Source organism: Zea mays, chromosome 2 (genome assembly GCF_902167145.1).
Source record: "Zea mays cultivar B73 chromosome 2, Zm-B73-REFERENCE-NAM-5.0, whole genome shotgun sequence".
Lineage (NCBI taxonomy): Eukaryota > Viridiplantae > Streptophyta > Magnoliopsida > Poales > Poaceae > Zea > Zea mays.
Genome location: NC_050097.1, coordinates 174,379,025 through 174,395,844, shown reverse-complemented (window position 1 = coordinate 174,395,844; position 16,820 = coordinate 174,379,025).

Sequence of the window (16,820 nt, the reverse complement as noted above, 5' to 3'; positions counted from 1 at the left end):
TCTGGCTCGACAGCTCCATCTTGCTGCCTGTCATCCTGTTGCTGCTCTAAATTTGCTTCAGCATCAACCACTTCGATTTCTTCACTCCTGCTGCTACTTGCCATGTCTTGAAGCAAATGGCAATAACCAATGTACAGAAATACTGGATGGTTGTAGAGCGGAGGATATACAGGCGCGCATCACCGGAGTCGCCAAGTCACCAGTCGCTCGCTCGTCCTAGCTGGCCTCCGAGCTTTGATGGCGACGGCGACGGCGTGATAGTTGTTGAGGAGTGAGGACTGCGTAGGGGAGGAGAGGATTTTAGGGTTACGCTAGGAGTTAGACTATTAGAGTTATATATGGGATGCAAGACATGTTGTTGGGTCAGTCGGCTAGGCCCAGCCGATGGACACAGTTTATGTCGGGCCAACGGGCCGCCCCGCGGGTTTAAATTTTGGCCTGAGCCCGACCCGAATTTTACGCTGGGTTAAAAACGTGGCCCGAACCCGCCCGACACACTGGCTCGGCCCGTCCGGGTCAGGTTTTTTCGGGCGGGTCAGGTCGGGTTGATCGGGTCGGGTAGCCCTTGCTCAGATCTATTACGCTTAGCCCTTGAATCCGAGTAGTCCATGATTTAAAAACTCTATTCCTCTCCCATTCAAAACAATTGATTTGTTTATGCTTGTCATTGTAAGTACCCTAATGGGTTTTCCACATAGTCTTTCCACTCATAGTAAGTCCCCTCAGTTTCGGGTCACAAGATATAAAAAACTTCTAGTACATGCTGGAAATGTGAACTTTGTGGTTCATAAATTTAGCAGAGATATAATTGCCGCTAAAATGGTGAGCTTGTGTGTTTTCTTTTTTAAAAAATATTCTCTAAAACACAGATCACAAACTAGAGCTAATCCTCACCTTATGCTTCCATTCTCCTCTTAACCCATCTCAAGAGTAAAGCACCTTACCCAAGAATATTCCGAGAAGCTTATCCTTGAAGTCTGGAATAAGCTACACAAGGGACATGTCCAGTCATTCAGTCAAAAGGACCGACCATGAGAATCAAAGTACTGCCCCTGAGTCAAAGTAAATAAGAAAAGTAAAAGGGCATGGAAAAAAGTTAATACCATACAAAGAGGCAAATATTCTTGGAACTAGAGACCACAAACATAAGGGTCATATAGATCCCACCAATCACCAATGCCCCTCGCACGCATGCCCGCCTGCATGCGCACTACAACTGCCCACACCCCCTTTGCCACGCACCCACCACTGCCATCATTACCGGTAAACACCAGACCCCCTCCCCACAATCGCATCTGCTACCACGTGGCACCTGCTCCATAATCGTAGCTCCGCACCTCGAGCACCACCATCACAACCAGTTCCCTCAGTTCCATCATGCTCAGAGAAAAACACTCCCGATAAAACCCTCTCTACCTAATCGCAAACAACTCCTTTTTCCACTCCCTCGCCTCTGTAATCACAATGCTTGGTGATTCATGGGTTGAAGATTGTGCTACATGGTTCATAGTCTTTGGTTTCCTCCTCTGTGTGATGGTAATACTTTTTGATAGAGCCTTCTAGTGGGAAGAATAAAGAGAAGAAAGGGGTAGTGAAAAGATAAAAGAAAATAGCGAAGAGGAGATGAGAAGAAGGTTATCCCAAAATCAACCTTATGCTAATTATCTCTCTGTAGCCTACTCGAGCAGAAACAACATAAGAAGCCCCCATAACACCCATGCTATTCGTTATTTCAAGGAGTTGAAACCCCCAAGATTCAAGAGTTCTACCCACATTCTTTTTAGGTGGGGCAGTGTTCCAGTGGGGTTGCTGCTTTGGAGAAAAAGAAGACATGTATATGAAGCAAGCTTGAGGAGGACCAGATCTTCCAAGTATATAAGTTTATGGAAGAGAAGTGGTCACCCAAGTTTTGTTGATGAAGCACCAGATGACCAATCAAGGATGGAATCCATGGGTGAGTTTGTAAGAGAAAGGTTTGCGTGTTGGTATCGATGCTTCTTCAATAAGCTAGCTGCCATACGAAAACTAGAAGCCTGAGGCTGATCATTGGCTAGCCAGAAAAAACGTTTGCAACCAGCAATAAGATGCTCCTTAAAGGCCAGATATTGTTGAAGTTTCATCTCACCTAAGAGTCTGCATAATGAAGATATGTATCTAAAGTAAAGCTATACCCATAACCCTTCTAAGTGGGGTAGGTCTGTGACACCCCAAAAATTTAAACCTAGAAAGAACTTGTACAATTCAAAATGACTTTTAAAATTTTGTTTCAAAATGTTTGTATGCGAATAAAGAAAATATGGTGGTCTATATTCTCTCTAAAAGTCTCCCAAAATATCCTACAAATATTCCCCAAGTGATTCTCTTCAAATCCCCTCCAGAAATGTGCCTAAATATTTCCCCGATATTTCTACAAATATTTTTCTCTTGAGAAATACCCTCGAAATACTTTTAAAAATCTCTACAAATATTTTCTTAATAATTTTCCTTATGCTCATACACATAGATACGCCTCCGGTGTCATACAATGAGCTCTACAAACTAATTTCACTTATCCTCGACTAATCACATGCTTAGCTCCCACTAAACCTCGACTCCTTCCACTAATCCTCGACTCCTCCCTCTAATCCCCCGCCTTGCCTATAAATAGAGGGGCAAGGGACTCCCTCATGCCATCCCAAGCCATTTCATGGCAACCCACTCACCCACTCCCACTTCCACACCCACACAAGCACAAGGATTGTTTGGTTGTTCATTCGATCGTTCATCCAATTGTTCATATTTCGTCCAAATTAAATTATTATTCATTCGTCATGCTGCCAAAATTCCGATCATTCATTCGTCCGATAGTTTGTCTGATCATTCTTATCAACTATTCATCATTCGTTCATATGAACAATTCATCGTTCGTTCATACGAACTATTTATCGTTCATTGTTTATTCATATGAACTATTCATCATTCATCGTTTGTTCATACCAACTATTCATCATTTGTTCATATGAACTATTCATCGTTCATTCATATGAATTATTCATTGTTCATCGTTCGTTCATACCAACTATTTAGTGTTCATCATTCGTTCATACCAACTATTCATCGTTCATCATTCGTTCATACCAACTATTCATCGTTCAATGTTCGTTCATACCAACTTTTCATCGTTCATTCATACCAACTATTCATCGTTCATTCATACCTACTATTCATTGTTTGTCTGATCACCCAATTATTTATTGCTCATCCATCATGCTGTTCAGCTCACCTAAAACCTAACAGACCAATATCTCAGTCATACGAACCCCAATGACTGTGATTTTCCTCCCAGTAAAACTTCCTGGTTTGTCACCCATCCCATAATTTTTCCAAGTTGAACATGCTTAACTTTGATGTTATTTTGAGGCAAGCTTTCAAAAAGAAAAGCAAACCATGTGTGTTTGTCTCACATCAAAGAGACATTTTAGAACTCGACCGCCAGCCACCAAACCACGGGCACATCGAAGATCTTGAGCATTGGCCACCGGATAGAGAGTAGCGAATAATCAAAAACCCTCTCGTCCTCATACCTCGTCGGATCCGTCAGTTGCTAAATCTCGTCCACCTCTTGTTGTAGTCAAAGCCTACCATTTATGTAATGTGTTATTTTGATAGATGTTTAATATTTGTGGGTATGATGACCCGACAGGTGATTTTGACCCACATGTATATGCAAGGGGGTTTTCATGGCTATAGCCCTGCTTGACTGTGGGTTAAAAGAATAGGATCATGTCTTCAAACTAGCCTAAATATCTCATTCTGTAACCCATCATATATCATCTACATCCGCATCTAACATGACAATTTAATCTTTTGTCATCTTTACGAGATAGATGTCACACAAAATGCTATATTAATGATTCAGTTGTCAATGACTAATAATTTAGTGTCATTCAAAAATATGGCAAAAGATTAAATGTTCCCATCCGGCATATGCGCACCACAACACTGGCCTTGCCTCATTCTACATCCTAACCCTAGTCGTATGATGTATGGTGACCGTGCTACTCGTAGTTGTCGGCGCGTCGTTGTCTATTTAATGATTGCCCTCCATCTCATCTATGGCACGTCCATGATCGACATGCACCCGCACCCACACCCAGGCTCTAGATCAGTAAACGGTAGTGGCTATCTGTCAAGTTGACCACTACAAGGTACCAGTTGCCTGTCACTAGGCCACCATCACTCTAGTTAGATGGCTTACTAGCCCCTCCTTTAATCCATTCCTGGATCTACCTCTGTGTATATGGGTACGAGTGAAAATATATACCACCAGTGGATATAGATGGTTCGATAGGAATGTTTTTCGTCGTCCATATGTGATAGCAATAAGCGGTGGGGATTTACTATTGCTGACTCTAAGGCTATCTCCAACATCATTTCCTATTCCATTCACTATTTTAAACAACATTTTGTATAATCTACAGTAAAAACACTACAAAATACTATAAAACAATATTTTGCATGACCTTACGTACGGTTTGGTGCAAACAACCTAAGGGCATGTTTGGGGACACTATATTTTTGTAGTCCCAAGACAGTACTATGACATTTGAGAATACCATGGTACTTTAACCTAAAATGTTGTCGGTACCTCGAGACTGGGGTATCCACTACTACTGGATCAAGACGAGACCCCTATGTCTATCCCTAGTTGCATAGCCGCAGGTAGTCCGCCCTGTCTCAAAATATAAGCTCGTCCAACGGGACCACTGGCCTTAGGAGAGGGCCAGCTTCCATGTAGGGCTCTCCAGATCCCCAACAGTAGGGCTCAGGAGCCTCCACATGCCCCAAGCATGAGGACTCCCTGCAGTTATGCCCAGGAGCCAGACCCTCTCTAGATGATCCCGGACACCTGCGTATGCTACCCGGACCTCCCACTTTAAGAGGTTCGGTGCTACCACGTGTCTAGGCCTGTGTAAGAGGGACCTGGACTCCTCTGAATACCTTCTGAACCCCCAGTTAGGGGTGGTCTAGATCTGCCACGTCTACATAGACTCCTAGCTAATTGCTCCCTGCTAGGCTGGAGACCCGATGCTGCCATGTGTCATATGGCGTGTGACGTAAGCCGTCGGGAAGAACTGGACGTAAGCCTCTAGCAGAAGGGGCCCTCCTACATTCAAGGCAGGCAGAGCACGCGGATGATCACAACAGTCATAAGTGGCACGCACCACTCATTGAATGCAGGTGGCATGCATAGCCCGCAAGGCCTATGTCGCGTCAGAAGCTCGCGTGTTACCAAGGCAAGACCATTGACTCATTGCGTCACTTGGGCGCCCCTCATTATGACTTCTATTATTCCTTGCGCATTACTGAGGTGTGAAGGGATAGGCAGAGGGGACGGGACAACACTGTCCGTATTCTCCCTATGATCACCTATGCCGCAACCTACACCATAGCCTTCGCCCACACACCAACAAGACCGGACAGAGGACAAGATCGGACGTGGAAGACTTCAATCCACTAGAATTACCCTGTGATCTCTTCGTATCCCTGGGCCCACTTGTTGGGGATCAGACACCATGTAAGCCCCTCCCTTACATGGCGCACTCAGTAGAAAGAAGACTGGCCCAAAGTTGTTTAGGTCGTGACGGCTCCATACAAAAAATACCAAGGGCATCTCCATCCAACTTGAAATTTTTTTTGAAGTGTTCATGAGTGTCACCCTCCTCCTAGTTCAAAACTCTAAGCCAAAGTTTCTTACCCAACTAGATATTTCTCTCTGACATTTGGTGTTCCAAGTAAGCAGTGCTCGCACAACATAGGTTAGCCATGTACACTCTGTTTGAAAAAAGCATGAGAATGTATTCTCCCTATGTAATAGGATAACATTTATCTATGGCCCAACCGGTAAGGCTCGACCCTCGTAAGCTCGACTAGCGTCAACTTTGTACCAGCCAAGTGAGGGCTGCCCTTATAAACCCGGTCTCTGGTGTTTACTGCACAGATCTTATGTATCTAGTTATAAAGGAAGAATATGTTCTCATCCATCAATTTCTTTTCCTATTAACACATGTTGGTTTTCACTATCTGTTCGGGACTTGTTCTCAAATGCTATGAGTTAAGAACAAGGCAACACAAAATGTTAAAGGTTAATGCCCTTCGTCCTCCGAAGCATTATCTCCCTTAGGATATAACGATCTTCGGACGAAGGTCATGAAGGACATACCTTCATCATCACAGTATACGTTAATGAAAGAAGAAGCATATGAAACATGGGAAATAACATGAATAATCATATGACATCATTAATATATCTTTATTATATCATCATGGATGAATAAGAACAATATTGAATTACATTTGTACCTTCGGCTTGACAGAAGGCAAAAGTCCAAGCGTGACGCACGAGCGAATACAAGCCAGCGTGAACAGTACGGGGGTACTGTTCATCTATTTATAGGCACAGGGTGCAACCTGTGTAAAATTACATTCATGCCCTTTATATTTACTATTGACTTAAGGACAATCCAACGAGGACTAGATAGCCTTTTCCCCTTTAAGTTGGTTCCTTTTTCTGCTGCTGAGCCGAAGCTCCCTTGCGCGTAGCTTCGGAGCTGCATCAACCTTCGTCTCGACCATGCTTTTCATATTGTGTACAGTTTTAACCCGAGTCCGAAGGTACCTGTACATATATTACACTTGGAAAACATTGTTAAATAATGTTTTTGAGGACCTTCGGAAGACGAAGGCCCCCAACAGTAGCCCCTTGCAGTATTAATTTGTTATAACAATGAATTCAGACTACGACATGAACGAAGGCCTTAAGTCGAAGGTCCAAAAAAACACCTTCCCTTTGGTAGAATAGCAATAGTCAATTACATATGGGGCCCTTCAAGTTGCAACGCACTGGGCGTATAAATATGAACCCACACCGGCAACATTTTGCACGTCATTTCTGCCATTTGTGTTATTGTGTCAAATTTTTTAGCTCTTGCTCACTAGCCCTCGCCTGATTTTCAAGCTTTTCGAGCTTCGGTTTAAAGACGTGTTTTCACCATGTCTGGGGAAAAGATGACTGAGGAAAGGGTGACTGAGGAAAGGGTGACTGAGGAGACGAAGATGACTGAGGAAACAAAGTTGTTTGAAGAAAAGAAAACTATGGATCCTTTTTATCGCAAGGTTTATTGAGTCTATGTCAAAAACAAACACAGAGAAGATTACTAAAGAGATACTGGAGGGTTTGTCTCAAGATACTGATGATAGTGATAGTTATGATGTGGAAAGTGGGGATGAAGATTCTGAAGATCAGCCCTAGCGACCAAGCCATACTGTCTTCGGAAATCGACTATTAAACAGAGTCATCTTGACAACATGAGAGGAAGGTACTTTCGTGACATGTCTATCGTGAGAGTTGGTGGAGACAACATCGTCCCTGCCTCTGAGGAAAATGAAGTTGTTATCTACCGAAGCTTTTTTAAAGCTGGTCTCCGGTTCCCTTTGAGCAAGTTTGTGGTTGAAGTGCTGAAGATATACCAGATCTTCCTTCATCAGATCACCCCCGAAGCTATAACGAGGATGGGGATTTTTGTCTGGGCTGTACGAAGTCAGGGGCTAGAGCCAAGCGCGAAGTGCTTCTACAGTATGCACGAGCTTTTATATGAGACGAAGGCTACTGGCAAAGAACAGTACCACAATAACTTCGGTTGTTATGGATTTATTGCTCGCCCCAATGCAAGCCACCCGGTGCCAACATTTCGGAAAAGGTGGCCCGGGGCCTAGATGGAGGAGTGGTTTTACGTTAAAAATGATTTAAAGGCAAGGGAAGACATCAAAGAAATCATCCAGCGCCCCATCTGGTCTCGCTTCGGCCTCCGAAGGCCGAAGGTGGAAATTGACGACGCTGTTGAAGCATGTCAGAGGGCTTTTAGCACTGTTTGTGCCTTCATTGGCACAAGAGATTTGATTCAAGAGCATATATCCTTCAGGGTATGGCCACTTGTGGAAAGCTGGGATATGCCAAAGGAGACCACCGCTGATTCTAGTGATGGTGGTCTAGTTTGACTGAAGTATACCTTCAGATTTAGGGAGAAGTTTGATGAGCTAGACGACGACTGGCTGAAGTGTATCGAAGCTACCAGTGATGAGCTACTTGGAGCTTACTCCAAGGCCGAAGATAATGCTTTGTCCGCAGCCTTCGGAGGTCGGGGGAAGAAAAGACTGAACAGGGTCTTTGATGTGATTGGCTTCAAATACCCCGATTATCGCTGCCCGCTGCGAGGGCAAGGAAAAAAGAGGAAGATTGCCGCTTCGACCACCAGAGTTGTGCTGAAGGGCAAAAAGGTGAAGGTTCTGACCCACCGTCCGCGTTATATTGAACCGGCTGTGGTGCCTGAATTTGCCGAAGGAGCCTCTTCAACTGCTGAAGCAAGACAGGCTGCTTCAATTACACAGAGCGTTGAAGAACCAACTGTAATGCCGAAGACGCCTACAGTCGAGCGAGTCGAAGCTAAAGTTGATAAGGCTGAAGAGCCAAAGGTTGAAGAAATGATGAAAATGCCAGAAATTCTGAGCCCTCCAATAGAGGCAAAACTACCTAAGTGTGACACCCCAGGTGTTTATTTCGTGTTATGTCGAGAGATTTATCCTAATCTCGGATGCTCAGTGAAAATTTCTATTTCTCGATCGTGCCTATCTCTGTTTATGAGGCTTTCTCTTGGAAGTTCACCGAATTCAGAGTTATTCGATCGCGAGAAACAACCAATTTTGGAGCGTGTTAAAACTTTTTATTCTCAGCGCGAATGCAAACTCGTTAATCAATCTCAATTTATAAATCTCATCTAAAAGCTCATTAAATCAAACTCTCGACGGCTGTTATTTGGTCTGAGCCCGATTTTAATTCCTCGAACGTTGATCTATGTCCGACTATTTTATCCAAGTCTGTACTCTCAAACGGAGTGCTCAATATGTCGTCCTCTAATTAATTCTTACTCCACTCCGCCAAATATCTCATGTCTGGACTGAACTCAAAACCCCGTATCAACAACGATTTTAAAATGTCACAATCCGATTTCTCCGACTAAAAATCCGAAGTCGATCAGAAGTCTGAGAGAAACATTTATTTCTAAAATAGTGTGCGAGGAATTATTTCCGAGCGAAATCAAATCCAACTCTCGGCTGAATTAATCGCTCAATCGTCCGTTCGTTGAAACCCAAATTCGCTCTGTTCTCCGTAGAGACGAATTCCGCAGGAGCGTTTGTATTCCGGGAAATAATTAGCGATCGGATAATCCGTGTTTAACCAAAACACCATATAATAAAATGGTAATAAATTAGAGCGGCCCGATTTAGCGTTTTGGGCCAGCCAACCCAGCCCAATAGGCCCACTAAGAAAACCCTAACCCTACCACATGTCTATAAATAGGACCCCTCTCCCCTTGCCCTTGGCAATTTTCCATTCCCACCCCTCTAATTTTCCTAGCCGCCACCTTCTCTTTTCCTGTCTCCTTCTCCTTCACGGCATCAACAGCCAGCACGTTTCTTCTTCCTCCCTCTGCTGTCCACGGCGACGCGCAGGGAGCTTCCTCCCTTCCTTCTCGCTAGCGCGCAGGGAGCAAGCCAGCAGCCATGACGCCTCCACCTCCCAGCGCCCAGACTTTCCTCTCCAGCGCGCCCCCTTCAGGCTAGGCGACAGCTCCTTCTCCTCCCCTCTGTTCTCTTGTGCGTGCGCAGAGACTCCCATGGCGCCGGCAAAGCTCGAGCAGCCGAACTCCCCCATCGGCCGTCGCTTCTCCTTGCTCCTATGTCCCTGGTACACGGCGCCGTGCCTCTGCCCTCCATGGTGCGGGCGAGCTCCCTCCCTGCTCCCATATGGGCTCGTCCCCTTTCTTGTACCTTCAGCAGCAAGAAGCAGCGCCCCTTCTTCTACCTCTTGTCGACGCCCAACAGCAGCAACATCTCCCTCCCCCAAGCCCCAGCGCGCATACCGCAGTGGATCCCCGACGCCCTCCCCTGCTCCTCCTCTCTTCCCCACAAAACAGCAGCCACAGCGAGCTCGTCGTCGTCCATGGCGAGCAGCCTCCCCCGACGCGCAGGAGCTCTTCTTCCTTCCAAGGACAGCGCCCCTATCTCCCTCTCCCCGTAGCGCAGCACCCCTGCTTCCCTCCCCTAGCTGAGCGCCCCTTGCGGTTCTCTTAAATGCCCCTTGGCTGTTCGACGAAATGCCCGTGTGAAATATTGTGTTGTGCGCAGCCCCGCTCGCGACGTCGTCGACCCCCGGTGAGACACCCCGCTATCCTTGCTGTTTTTGTGTCCGTGGTGTTCGACGATATGCCAAATTCATGAACTCTTGTGTCATCGCAGCAACCGTCGACGCCGCGCTTCGTGCCTTGTCCGTTCGACGAAACGCCGAGCCTTGTGGACAACCCATGTGACTAATCTCGTTTCGTCCAGGTTGTTCACTTGGTATTTTGTGGATTAATCTATTTAAGCTTTGGTCAATGTTGTGCATATGTGTATATGTGTAAAAATTGTATTGGTATGGATTGAAGTTTGTGGCGAAAGAAAACGAGTTAGAAAGAGGGCTCAGATGTTTTTAAGTTTCGGTAATAATGTGTTTGATGTGTGGTTTGCTGTGAGGATAAATTTTTAAAATGCGGATTATGTGTTGGGGAATGCATCGATGGGTGTCTACGTGAAAAGTGTATTGTTTTATGCATGTGATCGATGATTGGGATAGTCGACGCGAATGAGGAGTATGATTAATCCTGTTAGAGTCACTATGCTGTTGAGGCCTTGTGCGTAACGTGGGGACACATATGTGCGTGTGTGCCGTGGTGTATCATAGTGATGGTGGCGTAAGATATTTGTTTGAAGTGTGCGGGTATATGCCGTAATATGGTTATACTCGCAACGAAGGAAGATGTATGTCTGGTGTAACACAACGTTAGATTGCTGTCGTATAACCGTGTGAAGGATGCTTCCGATGTTCATATGACTAAAGGGTGTTGTAGTGGCAAAGCGAGAAGTAAGTCTAATATTTTTAAACGATTAGTTGATAGCACCTATCGTCTTCGTCATGATTTTTGTTGTATGGCGGATCGATGCCTTGTCGTCGTAGTCTCGGGGAATTTTTGGAAATGTGCTGGTGCTTTACTGATGGGGCTGTATGTACTTGTGATGTATTACAATAGCCGTGTGTCGTGCAAGTATCCACAAATGGTGAAGGTGGTGTATGTTGGTAATTAGAAAATGGTCACTTCGTTAGCCAATAGCCAAGCTTATGCCGAGATTTAAAATATGGGCAAGTTGAATTGAAATCATGCTTATCTAGGCGTGTGGTTAAATAATAATAATTTTGGCTTGTGTAGTGAGGTGGTGACATGCCGAAGTAGTCATCGCTTCCTCTATGTTTTTAAGTCGAGTCAAAATGCGGGGTACTAGTAGTACGCTAGGCAGGCGGTGTTCCAAATAGATAAATCGGGTGATGTGGTAGTTGTCAAGTGTGATAGAGGTTGAGTCACTTAGGTTATAAATTGATGCTCGACATGTGAGGTCTCCTAAAATATGGTGTTTTAAGTGAATTGTGTGTTGTCCAGATTAAGTTGAGAAAATGGTTAAGAAAAACTAATTAACCTGCTCCCACCTATGTTTTTGAGTTGCGAAGTCTAAAATACTTGCTAAGTTTTATACTGGTTAACCAACTTGTTAGATGACTTTAGTTAAGCTCGTGGTCACGATGATTTGCTTGTTGTAGTCTAAATACGTATGGTTGTGGTCACGGATGAAAAGTATTAGTGCTCATGTGAGGTCTAAGTTAAAATGCAAATTATTGTGTGAACAACACTTCGATATCGATTATCGGGGAGAATGCGTTGTTAATTAAATATGGTACTTCTAGTGCTCATAATGACACGGATAAAAATTAGTAAGTCCACTTGTTAGTTCTCACTTGGTTATTTTAACTCTAACAAATGTCAAAATGTTATAATAATTCAAGTCTCTAGAACGCGGCAATTCTTGAATTGTATAGAAGCTGAAATGTATTGATTGCTGTTTTGGGCTGCACGTACTGTTTTTGGTATGTTGTATGTTTGATGAACTAAATTGTGTTTTCTGTAGATATGTGCTATAGAAAAGTGGTAGATAATTTTATTATCTTTCTTGTGTTAAAATTTGACAGCCATAGGCCTGACAGTTTAGGAGTTATGAATTTTACAAACTGGTCGCTGTGTTCTGTCCACTGACAGAACAAATTTCGAAAACTGAATTGTTTGATTCAGTTCAACATGGAATCACCCCTTGGTGATTACAAAAGTTGTGTAGTACTTTTGCTAAGCTTTCTAAAATGTCTTGGATCACTCTTTTTGGTGGTCTGAAGATTAAGTTACATGTGTTTGAAGTGTGAATACTGAATCTGCCCAGTTTTGGACAGCAAAGTCTTCTAGTGTATTTTATCCTTAGTTAAATATTGAATCACCTTGAGATGTTTACAAATGGTATGTAAACAATTTCATTACCTTTCTAGAAAGTCTAGGATCAATTTGTTTGGATGTCTGAATCTTTAGTTGTGAATTTTTGAAGTTGCAAGTCTGAATCTGTCCAAATCTGGACAGAGCTGCTGTGTTTCCACAATTCAACCTTACTAAGTGTTGAATCATGTTGTGATGAAAATACCAAAGTTGTAGTTCACTTTTTCAGCTTTTCAGAAAGTCCTAGTTTGATATTTTTGGCCTAATAATTGAAGAGTTATGAATAAAACAAGTGACTACTGTATTGCTGTCCAAAAATTCTGCTAGTGCTTATTTGATTGTTAGTTCACACTTTTTGGCTAAAAATGGTTGGTTAGCACTAAATTAATATAGGCTTGCCATGACTAGGCTTAATAATGCATGTGTGTCATGTTTTATATGTTCCTTTCTCTAGTGATTGCGATATAGGAGTTCCATAGATATTGACGCTTATATCCTCTAGTGAATTTGTGTTGTCGGTGATGCTTGTGCGCGATCAATAGGAGAACTAATGAAAAGTCGTATCCAAACAAATAAAGTGCGCGTACTTATAATGTCATAGTTGTGTTGCGTAAATAAATAAAATGTTGTGGTCTTTTTAAAGGTGTTAATGTTGGACATCGATAACGTGTAGATAACTAATGCTAGTGTATGGTTGTTTACGGTGTCTTCTCATTTAACGTTTAGTTCGTCACTGTGTCATTGTATATCTTGTGTTACTTTCAATATATTCATACATATGCATCTTGCATCTCATTTAGGACCGAGAGATGATGATCGAGCAAGTGATGTGGTGCCAACCACCAGATGCAGTTGGTGGACGACCTGAAGAATGGACTTAACCAGTGGATGCTCGCCAAGCGAGTACCCACCCCAGCAAACACTATCGAAGTGTTAAATTAAAGGCAAGCCCCGGTTTTATGCATAACCGTTTATATATATGATATTTTACTACACTTAATGTTTGTAGGCTTATATTGTGCACTTAAGTGTAGGAGTTGTTTGGAACCTTAGTTGCATGACTCAGGATACCTTTTGAGATGGATACTAGTATGCTAGGTCGAGTAGCTGCTTTACTAATTAGGGATCTCGGTAGAAGTCGAGTGATTTTTCTAGCACTCGCGCGAGGTCAGGAATTGGTTGTACCCACTTTCATAAAATATTGATGATTGGTCTGTGGACACGGATCCATGGGGATGCGTGGTCTACGAGATGAAATTGGAATAAGGATTAACGTGCGGATACCTGTGTCAAGCGTTTGAATGTACTAAACATATGCCGAGAAATATGGTAAATCGGTAAGCCTAGTACCTGATTGAACCTGCCCGCAGACATATCCCCTCACGCGACCTGAGACGTGGTCTCCCATTCCGGTTATGGTGGGTACAAGTGCGGTCACTGCACGACGGCAGCCGGGGTCAGTGAGGCATTGTACGCCAAGGTGGTGAGCCCTGATCTGTTGCCAGGGAATCGATGGGGACGGTTGATGTGTGTGGGGACGGAGTGTCTCGCCACATCGTGTGTTTAGGTTTACCTTGCAAGGATAAAAACTCGATTCGAATCGTCTGCTTCTCGCAGCTAATGAGACTGCTTGATCCATTGTACTGCATTGAGTAATAAGTGGAAATGAGTTGACTGGCAAAAGATGTTGATTGCTAAAAATGTTTGATACCATGTATGAGTAGCTAGGTACTCATCTAGTTTAAAAAGGAGCATACTAAAACTTGAAAAGCTAAAACTTGATTTTAGACTCAGCTAGTGCTCTTGGCAAACCAAACCCCTCAGCCAAACAGCTGCATGTCTAAAGGTAGAGGAGTAGACTCCTCACACCGGGTAAGTCTAGCTGAGTATTAGTATACTCAGCCTTGCTTGTGGCATAATTTTTGCAGGTACCCCTTAGGGTGATTGGTTCCTGGTGTGACTTGGCCTCCATCCCTGCCACCGGGATAGACGGTCGAGTGGGTTACTGCTTCCGCAGGAGAGGACCAGGAGGAGTAGCGTGGCCAGGCTTCGCCATGTTACTCGGTTTTCTCCGTTAGTTATTTCCGCTGCATTAAAATTTATGGTTATTATTTCTAAAACTCCGATAATGTAATCACTATTGATACTTATTAAATTTGTGGTATTATGCTTTATTGTATTTCTCTGTGCCTCACCTTCGTGTGAGCTAGTGGTATTCGATCCTGGTAAGTGGCTTTATCGGACTAGATCCGAGGGACTGACTGGTTATTCCTGTTTAAGTGTGTTGCTGCCCTTAAGGGTGCGACTTGGCCACTTAAGCTAGAATAATTCGAGCGGTTCCGCCACACTAAGATGCAAAAGGCTTCTGCCGCGACTCCCAAGAGGAGGAGGATGGCCAACGTGCTGGATGCTGTGATGGAGACTACAAAGGCCTTGAGCCCTGCTCCTACGAAGAAAATTGCTGAAGCTGCCAACGCGCAAGCCGAAGCCGAAACTGGGAAATCAGAAGCCGAAGCTACAAAAACTCAGGCTGAAGCCGAAAGTGGGCCTTTCAGCGCCCGCCGCGACAAAGCCTGTCGCGCCTGAGGAAAAAATGGTAGAGCAGATTTTACCTGAAAAGATCGAGACTCCTGCTCCCGAAGCTCCGATCGAAAATGTTGACTACATCATTCGACACGCTTCAGGGAAGAAATTGTCCGAAGAAGAAATTCTGGAAGCTAGACATTATGCACGAAAGTTGAAATATCCGAAGGAAGCTTTAGTGTTTAACAGCACTAATGATGACGACTTCTTATACTGTCTCCCGGACAACAAAGAAATATCCGTTTGCCGGGAGATAGGTAAGAGCATGGGATTCCCGAAGCTGGAAGATGGTCTTTCGATTTTGTCGAAGGATGATCTCGCTGACAGCCTAGCATACAATAGTATAAAGGTATAGAAGTTAGCTTTGAATTTGATAATGAAGTATTTTATTTGTCATGCTCAAATCTTTCCTCCTCTTTGCAGGGCTTAATTCTTAGTAATGCCCTTAGGGCGCAGAAGAATATTGAAGACGAAGGATATACAATGGCTCTTAATAACCTTCATTCAGAGGTGATTTAATTGAGAAACGAAGGTCTGGAAAAAGACAAAATCTTAATTTCATTGGTAAACAAAGTAAAGGAAGACGAAGCTAGTTTCAAAGCTCAGGCCAAAACCCAGAAAACTAAAATTGAAGACCATCGGAGACAACTGGCCGAAGCTAAGGTAAACTGCGCACTCGCACATGCTAACCAAGAAATTAGCGAATATTGGAAAAATTATCTAGAGAAAAATGTTAAAGAACTTCGTGAATCCAAGGAAAGGTGCTTTGAGAAATCCTTGGATTGCGTGAGAAAATTAAAAACTAGCTTTGCCAAAGTGGGTGCGTACTCTGCTGAAGAAAACTTCATACGAGGTGACCCCGAAGGCGTCATTGAATGGATAAGTGGAGAAGCCGAAGCCTTCGAAGAAATTTTGAGTGATCGCGGGGACGTCTGCGCGTTTTCCGATGCGTGGGGAATTTCAGCCATCTTGGAGAAGGCCGGATGCGATCACATTAAAGCCATAGCCCAGGCCGAAACTGCCTTCTCCGTGGATGATACGAAGGATCCTTCAGCTGAAGCAACCTTGATGGGCGGGAAATTTTACAATGATGTCTGGGTGAATGGTGGCCGAGAGATGGCCCATAAAATTATAAAAAAGAGTGAAAAAGACACCCATGATGCCCGAGCAGAAGCAAGACGAGCTGAAGAGGCTGCAGAGCGCGAAAAGCGTATAGGTATTATTTTTTGGTTTTTAGCTTCGGTATTTGTTTTGTGGCTTCGGATTAATTAATTTTCCTACTTCAGCTGAACTATCTCCGCCGCCGGAACTGTACGATCCCCTAGCTGATCCATAAATGAAGGAAGCGCTGGACATTATAAATATGGCGGATTCCATTAACGACGAAGTTGTCGACAAACTTTTAAACGAAGTTGCAAAAAAAGTTCTCAGAGAAGAATAAACTTTATTGTAAAAACATTTCGAAATGGTCGATGTATGAGACACTAGAATGGACATTATGCTTCTATTGTAACAAGACTGTAATATTTGATGTGTGTAACTTTGAATCGAATATGTAAATTATTGTAATTTATTTCTTTGTGATGCATGAAACTTATATACATATCGTTTTTAGCCTTCGACGAAAAAACACCTTCCCTTCTTTTCATGCTTTGTAAAGAAAAAGATTCATGCTTCGTAAAGAAAGATAACCATGTTTCGCAAAAAGAGATCCCTTCTTATGACAAGGCTGATAAAATTGTATTTCCCGAAGCTTACTTCGCGCCTTAGCACATTTTCATTTTGACGAAGCAT